Genomic DNA, 15,556 nt, shown 5'->3' with positions numbered 1-15,556 from the left:
ACTTTAATTGGAGAGTCGGTTCCCGGCGCCGTTTATCGACAGCCGTACATAGGCCACGATAAGACCAGTGTTTTAAAGCGCGCAGAACGTTTTTCGTTCAGCTGCATACATCAACACTCCAGAGAAAATATAGGTCCGCGATAAAGGAGCGGCTATTCCTTGGTCGGGCGATTGCGCCTTGCGTAATCAACCTGAAACCACTGATCATTGCGGTGTTTTGTGCCGGGATGTTTTGCAACGAACTCTTAAAAGGTAGAAGGGCATATGCAATTCGGTTCTTGCCTTTTCGCGAGACCAGTAGAACAAATGAATAAAGGTAAAGGAAAGGCAGAAATGTCAACCAGGCTGTGGCCCAGTTTGCTATCCTACAGGTGGGGAAGCGGAACAATGGGGAGAAAAGATGAAACACAGTAAAAGAAGGGAAAGGTAAAGAGAGAGCGTAAAGAGGTGTGGCCAGCGCCACGACGCTAGCAGTAGCCTCTTGCGTTACAGTCTGCTGTGCAAGTTTGTTGTTTTGAAGAAGCACAGGAGTGCTTTTGTCGCCTTGTGCGTAGATGACGGTGAAGGCCAGTGACCCAGGATTTTCTCCTCAGAGAACGGCCGCCGAGAATCGAGGTTCCGTAAAGTTGAGGAGAGTTGCCTTCTTGCCGATGAAAAACGTGGAAATTCGCATAGAATACCAGTGGAGTATCCTATGATATACTCGATGTGATGGGATTGTATTGCTTGAGGTAGTGCCGCGTGACTGGCCGGCAAGCGGAACCCCGTCGTCCAACGAAGTCTCTGTTTGGGGAGGAGGCTGCGTTAAGTTAGGAGCATTTATGAAGCGCAGTGACGCACGAGTGTGGCTGAATCTGTTGGAGGCGTGTGTCTGCGTGCCGGAGTTTTGACCCGCGCCCAACTTCAGCTGCAGTGATGTGCTTATTCTTAGACGAGTGCTAACGTTTTTGTCGTATTTGAATTGCAAGTGTTCAATGCAACAAACAAAAAAGTGAGGAGATAGCACACTGGTAGTGCATTGGGCTGCTACTCGGCAGACCCAACTTCAAGTCCCATCGGGTCACACATGCGTTATTTATTTATTCACAGCGGTGGCCAATTTTCTGCCAGGAGAACAACAAAAACAGCAGCAACAACAACACCACCAACAACAGCAGCAACAGCTGCAACAGCAATACAACAGCAACAGCAGCAACAACAGCAACAATACACCAGCAGCAACAGCAGCAGCAGCAACAACAACAACAACAACAACAACAACAACAGCAGCAGCAGCAGCAGCAGCAGCAGCAGCAGCAGCAGCAGCAGCAGCAGCAGCAGCAGCAGCAACAACAACAACAACAACAATAACAACAACAACAACGGCTGTTTTCTTTCGCAGAAAGGAGCAGTTGGGTTTCCGCTTTTATAAAGCGTGCTCAGTTCGTCAGCGCATGGATTTCGTCTTGACATTTACTATTTTCCCGTCTTACCACTGTTTTCCTTTGAGTTAAAAAAAAAGTACGCGTCTGTTCACTGCCTTCTCTTTTTCAGCATGACCATCATTCAGAGCTCGAGGGAAATACAGACGCGAAAGCTCTATTCTGTTCATGAGTACCCATATCATTTAGTGCGTTCCTTGGTATTATTTTTTTGCTCATCAATTATGCCCGCGAAAAAAATGGATGGTCGCGAACAGCTGCTGCCGTCGTTCCCTTCTCCGTACTTGCATAAATACACCGCGGGCCCGCAGCGACGGCAGCCGGCGCGGGACCCGCGAGCGCGATAAGCCGCGCATGCGCAGTGGGCGTCTGGTGCGAACGCCGCAGGTGTTACCGCGCACGCGCGACTCAAGCCGGCGGCTTTCCGGAGAACGCAGGTGCGAGCGCTCTCGTTCGGTTAGTTGCGTGCAGGGAGGGAAACCCGCCACCGTACTGCGCCCGTTATAAAGTGATGTATCCTTCCGCCAGCGAGAGTGCAGTCCACGCAGCGCTACGCACCTTTCGAATTTGTTCAAACACAACCAAGATGATTAATTCCTTAAATCTTTGATGAAGGTACACGTTAACAACCGGTCTATCAAACCAGGGAGGAGAAGGAGGAGCTGAGTTTTGTTACAAAGCCAAGGTCTTAGACCTACCCTTGCTGAATAAACGGCGCTGCACCGAACTCCCGTGATAAGGCACAGGGCCCGGATAGTGCACGTTGTGCGGGCGAGCACCGTTGAATTCAAACCACGAGCCTGAAAAAAAAACAGTGTAGGCTGTTCGCGCGTGGCCACTGAATAGGCGCTTGTTGGCGTCGCGGTGAGCCGTGGAGTCTGAGTCGGTTGAAAACCTCAGAGAAGCTTCAATGAACGATACGAGTGAATCTGACGAAGGCCGTGCTTCGACGAGAACATCAAACGCAAGACTGGACTTGATCACTTTGATGCTGGATGTACTCATGTCTCTACGGAGAGAATAAGCGCTTCTACCGTGCCCTTATACAGCGACCGAGCAAGAAAATATCTCCCCCACCCTCCACGAAACGTTCCGCCGGAAGCCGTGCCTCGTTACCAGAACTTCCGGCGCCTGTTTTCGTTTTGAAGCACCGATGATAAGGGGAAGCCAGCCGCAACGCTTCGTGTCATCAGAAGGCAAGACTTTTAAAAATCTTCACTGAGACGCGCTATTTGTGGTACTGCTGTGCGTGAATAAGACCGATGTGAGGAGGAGTGTTCGTTTTGAGAGCACGAAAACTGGTAATCAACGTTCGATGCTTTCAGTGAAAGCGCGTCGAAGTCTCCGAGGGGCTGTGAAAGTCAAGTGTTCGAAAAGAACGTGGATTGTCAGTGGGAAGACAACGAGAGATTGAAGTTTGGTTTGCAATTCATATTCGGTGCCTTCTGCAAGGTAAGCAATACAGATTAGCAATCGGGCATCCGCGTGGGAGTAGGGTGCTTGAATCGAAGTTTGAGACGATTAAAAAAAAAGAAAAGGAAACGTAGTTTTGCAGCTTAGACACGTGAAGATGCTGATTGATAGTTCGTATTGTTTAGACGTGCGCTTAGCATTATACGGAATATTTTCTCCCGTTAAGTCTCCGTCTTTCAAAGGCCGTTGTTTTGTGTCCTAGGCATGATGTGCATCTGTTTTTATAAAATGCCTGAACATGCACGCGCAGAGAATTGAAAGGCATGATACTGACTACGCGCTTCGCACTGACTTTTAGAGAAATTTCCAGAAGGGCTAAAAAACAGGCAAGGATGAAGGAATCAGACGAGACGAGCGGTGGCTCAAGACTGGTTTATTTTGTTGTAATCGCTCAGAATTTATGTGTTCGACTTCAACAACAACAACAAAAACAAAAAAAAAACAACAACAGAAAATTCAGAAAACTACCATAGCAAACGCTTTCCCGTCCCCCTTTTCCACATAAACCATTCGTCCCACAAAAACGCAGAAGCCGCTGAACAATCAGCAGAGGTGGGAACCGCAGCAAACACTGATTTTATGATATATGGTCCGTTTATCGGTGAGCCTAATTGAAGTTTCTCTAATGCAGCCCTCACCTATCCAACTTTTAGAGATTTTTATTTTTTTTTTCAGGCCAAACGCAAAGTTACTGCGTGATCTCATTCAAATTAGTTGTTAGTCGACACTCGGCTTGCCCGGTTCTCTTGTCCTTGCTGTATTTGAGCGCTTCTGTGAAAATGCCTTCTTGCCAACTTGCCAAGCTTACCACCACTCTATCTTTTTGAGACTCTTTCGCTCATGGTGGTTAGCTCCGTAAAAACAGCTGAAAAGATATACCATATATTTTAGAAACAAATGTATAGAAAAAAATATTCCGAGATATTTTAGAAGAAAATATAAAAGCTCTATTTTCTAAATTCTTATTTTATAGATTTTCTTTCATCAACGTGTACCCTAGCTCCAGTACGAAAGCAAGTGATTTTGACAATGAATATCGTAAGATATTATCCGACTAGTACACTTGCCATCGGTAACTTATTACAAATTATTTTATTATTCATTGATACCCACTGCCGCTTCAATCGCGCAAAGCTGCGAAAGCAGGCGTTCTCCACATCCTAATTGTCGTCCAATTAAGCCTCAAATCTCACTCCGCTTTCGGTCTCGGCAAAAAACAGATATGGTCGTTGCGTTCGGGCGACCAAAAAACAAAGCGCCTCCCTCATTATTGCGGGTTACGCCGAACAACATCATTGCTCAGTCTAAAGCTTACTCTGCATTCTTTTTCGGTTGCGTTTCCAACACAGCTGCCGACGGCGCGCTCGGATAACTCCCACAGAGAACGCACAGGTGCGTCTGCGCGTTCGCGCGTGCGCAAAGAGGACGCCGTGCACATGTGCTCTCTCCCCCTCCCCAACCACTGGCAATGCATACCGCGAAAAAAAAAAAAAAGAAAGCACAGTGAGGAACGAACACCGAAGGGGCCAGCGTCGGCCGTTACCGATCTCGATAACGTCTCCTTTTGCTCTCCGTTATCTAAACGTAGCAGGCGACGGGAGTAAAGGCACCCGTCGACTGACGGTCACAGTTCCGGAAGGCGTTGTTCTCGGCTTCCGGTTCGGCGCACGCATCCGGCCGCAAGTGCGGCGGCTGCCGGCGCTGCGGGAGCTGCTTCGAGCCTCTGCCACGTCGCCTGGGAAACCTGACCTCCTGGAGGACCTCCAACTCTCTTCAGCATAGGTCAGTTCTTGCTCCGGCTACGTTTCTTGTCTTTTCTTCTATGGGACGTGTCGACTCATTGAAGCAGTCATGGTGAGTGTCCAGTTTTGACCGTAAGGGAAGGGTAAAACTTCGGCGGCGCGAACTGTCTTCCAGACAAGGGATAATCCGTTTTGAACTGCGTCATTGGCGTATGTTTGTTGTGGTTCGCGCTGGCTTCGCTAACGGGTCACAATGCGGGGATTACACGATGCTTGTGATGAAATGATTCGTTATAATGGGCAGTTGGAGATTACGCAAAACGTATAAGAGGACCATGCCGGCGGGCACGTGACCTCGTGCGTTCCGGCGGCATGAATCGCGGTAGAGTCGCGACATAATGTGGTCGTGATCACTGAGTAATCGGTGCCGTTACATTCCGCGATTAAAGGTTTCGTTTGGTATAAAATTAATAGCTTGTTATTGCTGAACTTTTGTATATGAAAATGCCATTGTTAGCGTAGAAGGCGCCACTCTAAGAGCACTGCAGTTTTGCGACCTGTGGTTATCTAACCATAACTTCAACAACCATTCTGGAAACATTCTTTTGAGCTCAGCAGGGTCACCATCCTCCTAATTTGTAATTATTGTTCTCCACCACCGTCTTTTGCATAATAAATGATAACTGTGGTGCTTTGTGTTATAAAGCGGCACACGCAAGCCGACGCCCATTACCGGCTGGAGGAGAAATGGCAAAGGCAGCTCTTCACCGTCGCAGACTTTAAGCGTATGTTCCATCGACTCTCCACGGAGAGGTTGAACTTACCCGATAGTTTTCGCTCTGTGCTCACGCAAAGTACTTGTCGCAGTCATGGTTTCCCACTCTCACGAGTTGGCCATACGCAACCTAACACAGCACCTTTGACGTGGTAGCCAGCGCGCTGAAAGACGTGATCGGGAGTAACAATGCACAGGACAAGCACTGGTCCCTCGATTGTCGTGCGTACTGGTTTTCTTCGTCGAACCCTTGAGTTCGACGTTTGAGAACGCGAAACACACTAGCCCATTTTGGCGTCTAAGGGCTTCGGACTTTGTGCTGAACACTCAAAGGCTGTATCCGTTGCTCTACCATTGTGTACCTGTCTGGGAAACAATACGATTAGTTTCTTTCTGACAGCATTGTTGAAACACATCACTTCATTCCACTTCCAAAGCCTAAATACCCTGTGAACAAAAATCTCTTACCTACATTCCTGCTTTCAGGACGTCGTAATGAGGGTTGTACCGAAAAGTTCCTTCCAATGAGGCAGTCTTTCTATTTTTAGACTGTACTAATATAGTTACCAACATCATAATTGTACACATTTTGATCATACCCAATATCGTCATTTTTCATGTAGCACTAAAGAAGTTATTAATTAAACTAACACCTACTTGAGCAAAGTGTATAGAACGGTATAAAGATTCCTTTCACGTAAGTTGCGTCTACGACGTCGGCTGCATGCATGTGTCAATTGCTCTCGCGAAGGCGCATTTTTAAAGTGTCATGTGTACTAATGCGCAACAGGTGTCTCCCTTCCTTCCTATGTTTTTTCTTGCACTCTAGTCACTGCCAAGGCTTTTTAGTTGGGCATCTGAACTATTCGTACATGTTAAATTGGCTAGGAATTCCACGTCGCACAGAAAAGCTGCCCTTAGAGCTACGTGTGATCACTTGCATCTCTGAGTCAGATTGCAGCACACTTAGCGTACAAAAACTGCTCATAGAGTTACTTCTGACTGCGTACGTCTTTATATTATTTGGCAGAACCAACCGCTGCGGTGCCTTAATGGCTAAGGTGCAGGAACTGTGCTCAAGGTTGCAGGTCCAATTCACTGTCGTGGAGGTGGTTTAAAGGAGCCATGAAAACAAAGTACAAGTTGGGTTTATCAGAAAGACTGCTTGGTCCCGACAACAATGATACCAATACCATCCCAATCTTCAAACAAATAACGAAGATATCGAAGAAAACGTGTGAAGCAGTCGCGACCCCCTAGCCAATTTCCCGCAACATTTCTATGACGTCACGGAACCTTGTTTGTGCAATTGGCGGCCGCCTAACTGACCTGTCGCGACGACACATGACTGGACGTCTGTAATGGGGCTTCTAGTTCCATTTCACCGCATCACTTGAATGCTAACACGCAGTTAACGCACTAAAAATTATATTTTATTGTTGGCCTGTATGACGTCATTCTTGCTCATAACACGTCACTGTGGCGCCAAATTTGAAATTTTTTAAATACTTCTTGCTTTTTTTCGTTAAAACATCTTTTGTGGCTCTAATGGAACTGAGCGAGATACTGCATCCTAGTTCTTTAAAATTAAATGAAGTTGTATTTTCTCTTCATGGCTCCTTTAAGGTGGAAACCTTAATCGCTGGTTGGTCGAGGCTTCATAAGGCGCTAAGAAGCCCAGAGGCTTTAAATTATTACGTAACCCTTCACTACAAGGCGCCCATAGCCTAGAGGTAGCTTCGACGCTTTAAACGCCACTTCAATTTTGTAGTGGGTGGAATCGTCTCTTAGTCGTTCAACACCACCGCCACCATCATCATCATAATCAGTATCGTCATCGTCACCTTCATGATTTTATATCAAGTTCACTGCAGGATGAAGGCCTCTTGCATTCACTTCCATCCTCTCATATCCCGCGCAGTCTGCATACGTTATTTGCCACCAAATTTCCTCATCTCATCCCTTTATCGAATTGACGGTATCCCTATAGTTGTAGACATGTAGCAACCCTGGCAGTCCACCGGTTGTCCGTTGTCTGCAACAGATGTCCAGTTCAACGCCACTTTTTCATTTTGACTTCAGCTATAGGGTTCGACAACCCGAGTTTGCTCCCTAATCCAAGACGCTAGTGTGGTATTTGTAAGCGTCTCTACTATCATTCTTCTTTAGATGGCTGGGGATGGCGGCGTCAACATTTCCTTTGCCCTTACTGTGCCCAGCCTGGCACCCTCTGCCATATAGTATGGGAGTGACAACGTACTTCAGACTTGCCCACTTTTCGCAACTTCACCTCCGGGCAGTGGAGGGCTTCCCTGGCCAGCCCAGATCCAGATATCCAGCTCAAACTGGTGACCCTAGCAAGGGCAGTTAGCCGAAGCCAAGGCACCCCGGACTAGGTATGCCTTCCACGGGGCGAGATTCATACATCAGTCTCTGCAAGATTTATAAACATATTTATTCTCTCTCTCTCTCTCTCTCTCTCTCTCTCGATGCCGGGATGGTCGATCAACGATTTATTTGAAGGTTTTAGTAAGTGCCCAAGTTTCTGAGCCCTAAGTTATCCCATTGAGCACCCGCTGGTTCGATACATTTGTTTTCAATGACAGGGTAGCCTACCGTTCAGCATTTCGGAGTGTTTGCCGTATTTCCTAGGGTCCATAGAAATTGTGTACTTCTAAGCCTGATTTCCCCGTTATAGTCTGGATCGGCAATCGCAACTTGCCCAAATTCCCCCACTTCTTCTAGTATCTGCTTTCCCAGAAATTAACGGATGCTCTCTGTACATCTATTCAACACTACTTTTGCCATGCCAACATTAATCATTAATCCTACATGGCTTTCTGAATGCAGTTCCTGAAGGATTGAGTGGAGGCCTTCTGCCATGTCACTGAACAAAGTGATGTCATACGTACGAAGATGTTAGCTTCATAGCCGTTATGAGGCGGATAAAAGATTTTACGTTCAACACAAAGAATACTACAAAACTTGGGCCAAACATTCAGAAGTTTTGACTAATTAACTGTCCTGAAATGGTGGCACGGGGAGACATTTGGCACAACTGCTTGCTCGTTCATGCCCTGACTTAAGACGAAGTCGTAACTTGAGCGTATGACGACAGCGGTTGTTTGGCACGGTAGAACGAGCCCATTTTCGGTATTGACTCCCCACTCGGTGTACCTCTCGACCAAGGAATACTTTTAAAGACCATAGCCTTTCTTGAGGTTCATTATTCCTAAAACTTTGGTCTGTCTCTCTGTCTGTCTGTATGTATGTCTCTCTCTTTATTCGTACTTCCGAGCAAATGTTCGAGTAAAACCTGAACGAGAGGTTTATATTGGCGAGACTTTTCCAAACCAATAAGTCCGGAAGCACATAAGAAACATGCGCTCTACTTGTTAACATTCCTCTGTAAAAAGAAAACACCAATACGTAATTAGTATTTGTAGTGTTCTTTTAAATAAACATACATGACTGCATGGTTTTTGCGATAGCGAATAAAAAAGATACTTGTTGAAAACTATGTTTTGACCTAAAAATACGAAACGCGCTTCCACCCGGACTCACACATCGTTGAGGGCATTGCCCAACAGTAACGAAAGATTCCAGCCGAGGGCGTGCGAGCAGTGGAACACGGGAAAATTGAATTGATTTGAGCATACCTCCAACGTTTTTATCGTGCGAGGAGCGGGGCGGGAAGGAGAGGAGCGTGAGAGGTGGGCTGGGATGCAAAGTGAGGCATTTACGTGGCAGGGGCGGCCGAAGACTATAGTTTTTCCACAACATTTGCAGCGAAGGGAGCAGATACGCGGCCAGTTTTAGATCGCAGCACTTGAGCGACCGCTTCTGTGATTTCGCGGCGTACCTCAGCGTAGGCGTCACTGTAGCCGAGCCGACACAACGAAGAGGCCACCGAAGAGAGCGAGCAGGAGAGCGGAGGATGAAAGCATGGTGAAAGTGTGACGGGGAGGGTGGTATGCCGAGGCCACAAAGAAATGCCCCCCGCGGCGATGCGGTCGCTGTTGACGCGATCACTACTTGAGACGCAGCAGCTATGCGCCGTCGCCGAGAATACTGCAGTTAGCGCTGCGCTCACATTTCGCATCAGGGGCATCGTAATCGTCAGTCATTTTTTTATCCTAGAATACCGACACACTTGTTATGAATTAGGGCCGATATTATACCACTACCTGCCTACACAGTCGGTGGGGAGCCAGCGAGCTGAGAAATGTCGAGCGGAACGGCACGCGATCGCACGCAATTCTTTACAGCAAAGCTGTATACCTCTACCCCTCAACGGTTTCATCCCCGTGGGCAAGAACGCCTAGGCGCCAAGCCTTAATACGTCGAGCGCATGCGTGAGTCTGATCAGTCATGCAGCATAGAGCTCAGAATTCGTTTAAGGAAACCACAAAACAAGCATCGAAACCGCATTATGGATGATAAGGCGCCCCCGAACAATGGACCCCCCAAATGTATTCCTGGTAAAGACTTGGTTTGAAGATTATATTTGAAGCCTTAGGCAGGACTAGTGTCGCTAAATAGAGCAGTTCTTGCCCAAGACGCCGAGAGCATGCGTCACGCTAGGCAGGACGTAGCATTTGCGCATCTTTGGGCGCATTTCTGCTGCTGAAATGCCGTAACACGCGTTGATTCACATTCGGAACAACGTCAGTCGCGCGCAGTCGTAGAGCACGGAGGACAAGCTAAGCCTAACAGAGTTGACCGACTCAAACGCATAAACAGAGAAAAATGGCGGCGAGCATTAGCCGTCGCAGTGTAAACAAATGTCGTGTAATGCGGATTGACCAATGATCATGGCGGCAGCACGGAACAATAGGGGAAAAGAGTGCCCATACTCTGTAACCTTATCTAGTGACACTATCCGAGCGCAAGCGGCCAGCCCGCCGAGACGACGAGAAACCTTTCATACCCTCCTCCATCACAACAGCTTTGCTGGACAGCCATCTTCGCAGGGCGAGATGGCGACCAATTGTTTTTTTCCTTTGATTAAATTGAGGTTCTCGCCGTGGTAATTTAAATTACCATGGGGCAATTCACGTTTTTGAAAGGACTATCAGGAACCTTGAAAAAGAAATTGAACTAGGCGAATACATCTAGGAGCACAGATAGAGTTGAAACAAAAAACGTTACTAGCAGTCAAACAAAGAATCAAAGAACTTTTCGTGATGACACTAAAAACAGTGCGCTGCTTCTTCAGGCCAAAGCTGGGTGCTTGAAGACAAGGACCCATGTGAGCAAATGTTCTCCACTAGCTGAGGTTTGTGTGTGCTGTGAAAACGATACGAAAAGGATTGAGCCCTTTGCAATGGAATGCCAAAGTATTCATCCAGCTTAAACAAGAAGGAAGCTATACCTTCTTGAAGCACTGGGTGTTACCGTTGAGGGAAACAGTAATGGCTCTACAGGTGAAATCATCAGCAAGAAAGCGGGGGGAGTATTGCGGGAGAAAAAAAACAACGGGAAACAGCAAAGCTGCCGATGCAGGGCCTTCAAAACAATTGTTCGCTTCAGTGTATTATAGAGAAAAAAAAACTGAGTCGTAGCTGAAAGAAAAGATTAGCAGCAGCAGGTTACTTATTTACATAGCAAAGATAACATTCACCACCACCCCGATTCAAAAGGAAAGCTTTTAGTCGCCACCAACATCATCATCACCACCAAATTCGCCGGCTCCGCTTAGCGCTCAGTGCGGTCTGCGGTAGCTGGCATAAGGCGTAGGTGTCAGACCAACGAGTGCCAACCGTTAGCGATCAACACTCCTGTTACCCATCAGCACATCGATCGTATTGAGGTCTAGCTTTTAGCTATAGAAACACCAACGTACACATATAAATTGCTGTGGCGCCATGTTAGTCTCTTTGACTATCAGATTTTATTTTTGAGCATGCCTATTTATTCAAACTTTCAGAACCATTACCGACTTCGGCTTTGTTTTGGAGTTTTGTTTCTGCGGCAAGTTTGGTTAGCTTACGCGCGAAATTTGACAGGAAGGTTCAGTAAGGCTTGTTGTTGGGCTAGTTGGTATCGGTACATGGTTGGAAAAGCGCTTATTTTGTGACACAAGGGACAAACGTAGAGCGAAGAAAACCAGACAGAACGAATGAGGCGCTACTAAAAACTGAAGTTTATTCAACAAGGAAGAAGGAATTATATAGATGATCCACCACTTATGCCAATACTGTGCGCATTTCGGGTAATCTCGCATTGCACTGCTTCGACTGTAAAAGCGTTCGGGCAATCAAATGTGCTCCGGCATTCAATGATACCGAGGTATTGTTCAAATCAAATGATAAAATAACCAGAGAAATTTGGGAGGCATTTTGCATAACATCGGGATTAGAAGGAGAGTGTGTGAGCTCCCCTTCCATTACCTTGCTAGAGAAAGAAAAGGAGTATCTCCGGTACAAATAAACAAAGAAATTTGACGCATGCGCACAGTATTGGCATAAGTGGTGGATCATCTATATAATTCCTTCTTCCTTGTTGAATAAACTTCAGTGGTTAGTAGCGCCTCATTCGTTCTGTCTGGTTTTCTTCGCTCTACGTTTATCCCTTGTGTCACAAAATAAGCGCTTTTCCAACCATTGACAGGAAGGGCCCTGTGAGTGTATGTACAAGCAGCTGCAACAAGATTACTTTGAGACAGCCACATCGTTTGTGCGCAAAAACACATGTGTCTTTAGACAACGAATAGACTACTGCTGTTTAGACAACGAATAGACTACTGAAGGTGACATAGTCACCTTCTGCAGTTTTTTTGCTGCGAGAGCCACGCTTGTAGCAGCTCTTTCAAATGGCTTACAAGCTGAACCCAAGAAAAGCTGAGCCCTGCCTTCTAAGTGTTTACGATGAAACCATCGGTACCTTGTGGGTCTCTTCTTCAGGTACTGGTCGCGAACCGAAACTTCTGAGCCCGTGAAACTTCTGATACCACAAACCGTCATGAATGATAATGGGCACCCTAAAGCTACGGTAAAAAACCTTTTCATTTAAAACCGTCATCGAGCTGAAACAATGCATGCGAGGCCCTGGGGAGAATCGGCAAAGACTCAGTGCAATGACCCGAAAAAAAAGAAAGAAATAACGACTGCGGTAGACCGAGCAAGTGCGCACTGCCGCCAAATAGTGGGCAAACAAACCTGCTCAGGTTGTTTGAATTTTTTTTTCCTCGTGCACTGCACAGCGACGAATAGAGCTGCTTTTTATCCTCACCTAAATAAAAACAGAAGTGGCGCATAAAGGTTGTCCAGCATGGTCAGATTATTATATAAAAAAAACCGGTTGTTCGGTGAAAGTACCTACCGAGCATTCGTGTCCAACTTCTTGTTGCAAAATGGAAACCGCAAAATAAAATTCTTTTGCGATGTTCGCGCGCAAATGACCAAGCACTTTCCAAACACGCACGTTCTATAGCGAAGCGACCATTGAAATTTCTCAATTTTAGGGTTAAAGCGCCGCACCTACACGTGGGCAACTAGGCGTGCTGTAGCGGAGAGTTCCGGTTAAACCATCTGGGGATCCTTAACGTGCGCTGAAATCTCCTCACACGATCGGTTTCGCGTTTCGCCGCCATCTGAAAAGGAGCCGCCGCAGCAGGGAATCTAACCCGCGTCCTTGAACGCAACTCAGCACAATGCCTTATACGCTGTTACACGGGCACTTTCAATCGCGGCTGAGACAATCCAGATCGAGCTCAATCCGGATCAGGCGCTGCTACACGGCAGCTTCAATCGCGACCGAGCCCGATCCCGCTGGAACTCAATCCTGGTTTCTCAAGCGCGATTGAGGTCTCCAAGCGCGATCGGACAAAAGCGGCGATACCTTCGTTCCCGCTGACTAATGACACAGAAAGTAACAACTTCCACTAATCCCAGAAATTGTATCAAATAACTTGAACCAAATAAGCGTGCAGGAGCATTTATATAGTCACGTATACCCACGACAGCGCAAAGTTACCGGACGCCGGCCGAGAAGTACATTTTTGGCGCCGTCTGCCGTACGTGAGTGTAACCGGTGTAAGTTCTCGATCGGCATTGAAACGTGCCTTGTAGCAGCGGTGGTCGTCGAGTGCGCTCGAAAAGTCAATCGCGCCTCGCTTCAATCCGGATTGAAAGTGCCCGTGTGACAGGGATATTAGTCACTAAGCCACCACTGCGGCTACTTTTTGTATGTATTCCAGCCAGCCCTAACTTCCCGGTTTCAAAAGCTTGGCCTATGAACTATGAAGCACCTCTGCCATGGTAGCTTCGCACGTTGTCAAGTGTCTTAAAGGGGCCATGAAGAGAAAACACAAGTTTGGTTCATTAAAAAGACGGCCTCATTAGAATCATACTGACACCACTTTTAACGTAAACTTCGCTCAAATAAGCTACATCATTAGGAAAAAATTGAATGGCCATGCGACCCACTAGCTCATTTCCCACAACAGAACCTATGATGTCATACGAGCCAGCTGTGCGATTGGCGGAGGCCGGCAAAAGCAAACACTAATGAGGCAGAGCTTATAAGCTCCTAAAAGCAGTAGAAATGGTGGGAGAAACAGAAGTTACGAAAGCACACGTAAACATAGAAGTACCAATGCTTACTGCTGTTGGTGCTGCGCGCACTATGCTTGGTTTAGCTGCACAGGACTGCGAGGCTTTGGGGTTGTCTCAGACTGCACTGGCCGATTGACGCAAGCAACGGCGTCTTACGTGACCATATCTGTCGAGCGAACACTGTGTTTTACGAAACAATTTTTTCTCCCTGACAAAAACAAGCCAGGTTTAAATACGGTCGAAAACAAACCATAGGCAGGAAATGAAATTGCCGTGGTATGGTGGCGCCATATAGGTTTACTAACAGTAAACAAGGCTTCACCATCGGCTGTAGAGCGGTCGGTCGCTGTGGTGTCATTGCAGACCACGAGAACACACCATTTAGCCGGAAAATCGAAATTTTAATTTAAATGGAATAATGGTTTGCATCCGCAGAAGCACTAGGGGCACTATAAAACACGAAATCTTTCGAATAAAACAAACTTGCATTTTGTCTGCAAGGCCTCTTTAAGGATGCTTTTCGAGGTAGTGCTGTGGGCCCCTTAAATCTGGACAGAAGCTGCTCAGCTCATCGGTGGCCCGAGAGAGCCTTCTTTTATTGGGGTGGAAGGATTGGGTTCCGCGAGGGCCACGTAACAGCTTTTTGGCTGTTTTGTGAAGCCATCTATACTATTTTATGCACCCTATAGCGTAGATGGGGTTATCTATTTTGTTTTTTGAAGAGCCAAAGGAGCAGTATCGATATTACTTTTATTTGTCCTCAAACGCGCTCAAGGTTTCATTTGCGCTAAGTTATGTTTGTACGCCCGAACTTTGCATCGAGGGTTGTAGTAATGATGATACGCGTTTTCGGTGCTTTTCTGGGCCAGTGTTACCAGGCGCGGGCCTAATTTCAGTACGAAGCAATTTACGGCAAGTAATTCCGGATTCAAACGCCTGCTTCCGGGCCTCGAGCCTTAGGTTAGCTATGCCCCATCATAAAAGCTGTCATTTAGGTAAGAAGCGCAGACCACGCATGTACACGCACACACAAACACGCGTGCATATATTCTGCTCGCACTTACGCTAAGGTAAAAAAATACTCCTTAATTAAAGACAGTTATCGATGGTGATTTCCACGTGCACTTTTACTGCAGTGTATAAAGCGTGCGTGTTGCCCTACTGCTTTTTGAGCACAGATCAGTTTTGAGGGCTTTAGGGGACGCATTTTAGGTGGGTCGTGCCAATACGCCGAATTTCCGGACTGGTGGAAAGTTCTGGAGCATGGATGAATAGCAGTGCAATAATGTTTTGAGTGGGCTGCTTGCTACCTTGTTTGGTATTAACGAGTGTCCGTTGTAGCTTTTACAGCAGAGCTGTTTGAGTTGGAACTTGGTCCGGTGGCGTTAACAAAAACAAAAAAACAAAACAAAAAACTGCGCCGCCTGGGAAGGGTGCACCACCGCAGATAGGTTATTATAACAGTGAAACCGGCTTTCGCGTCTGCTCGCGTGTGAAAATGAGGGCTTATGCGTATGCGCACCCGTTACTAAAAAGGAGAGTCTTTTTTGGGCTGCTAAAACGCAAGAAAACTAATTGGCGCAGCTT

General features: G+C 46.8%; 1 protein-coding gene across 3 annotated transcripts in view; it reads left to right on the top strand.

The window, feature by feature from the left end:
• The first annotated feature begins 2,232 nt into the window (after nucleotides 1–2,232).
• The window catches only part of LOC144164340 (uncharacterized), a 45,806-nt gene continuing 32,482 nt past the window's right edge, over nucleotides 2,233–15,556 (top strand). For 2 of the 3 annotated variants that reach the window (XM_077694845.1, XM_077694843.1), the window contains exon 1: nucleotides 4,385–4,676. The gene's annotated coding sequence lies outside the window, so the exon portion shown is untranslated. Of the gene's footprint in view, nucleotides 2,874–4,384; nucleotides 4,677–15,556 lie in introns of those variants that run through there. The other variant, XM_077694844.1, reaches the window with a different exon arrangement.

This window comes from Haemaphysalis longicornis, unplaced genomic scaffold, assembly GCF_048455015.1.
Source record: "Haemaphysalis longicornis isolate Haplotype H1 unplaced genomic scaffold, Haemaphysalis longicornis Haplotype H1 scaffold_13, whole genome shotgun sequence".
In the NCBI taxonomy this organism is placed as follows: domain Eukaryota; kingdom Metazoa; phylum Arthropoda; class Arachnida; order Ixodida; family Ixodidae; genus Haemaphysalis; species Haemaphysalis longicornis.
Note: the sequence above shows the minus strand (reverse complement) of the source record. Positions and strands in the feature narration are given on the sequence as shown.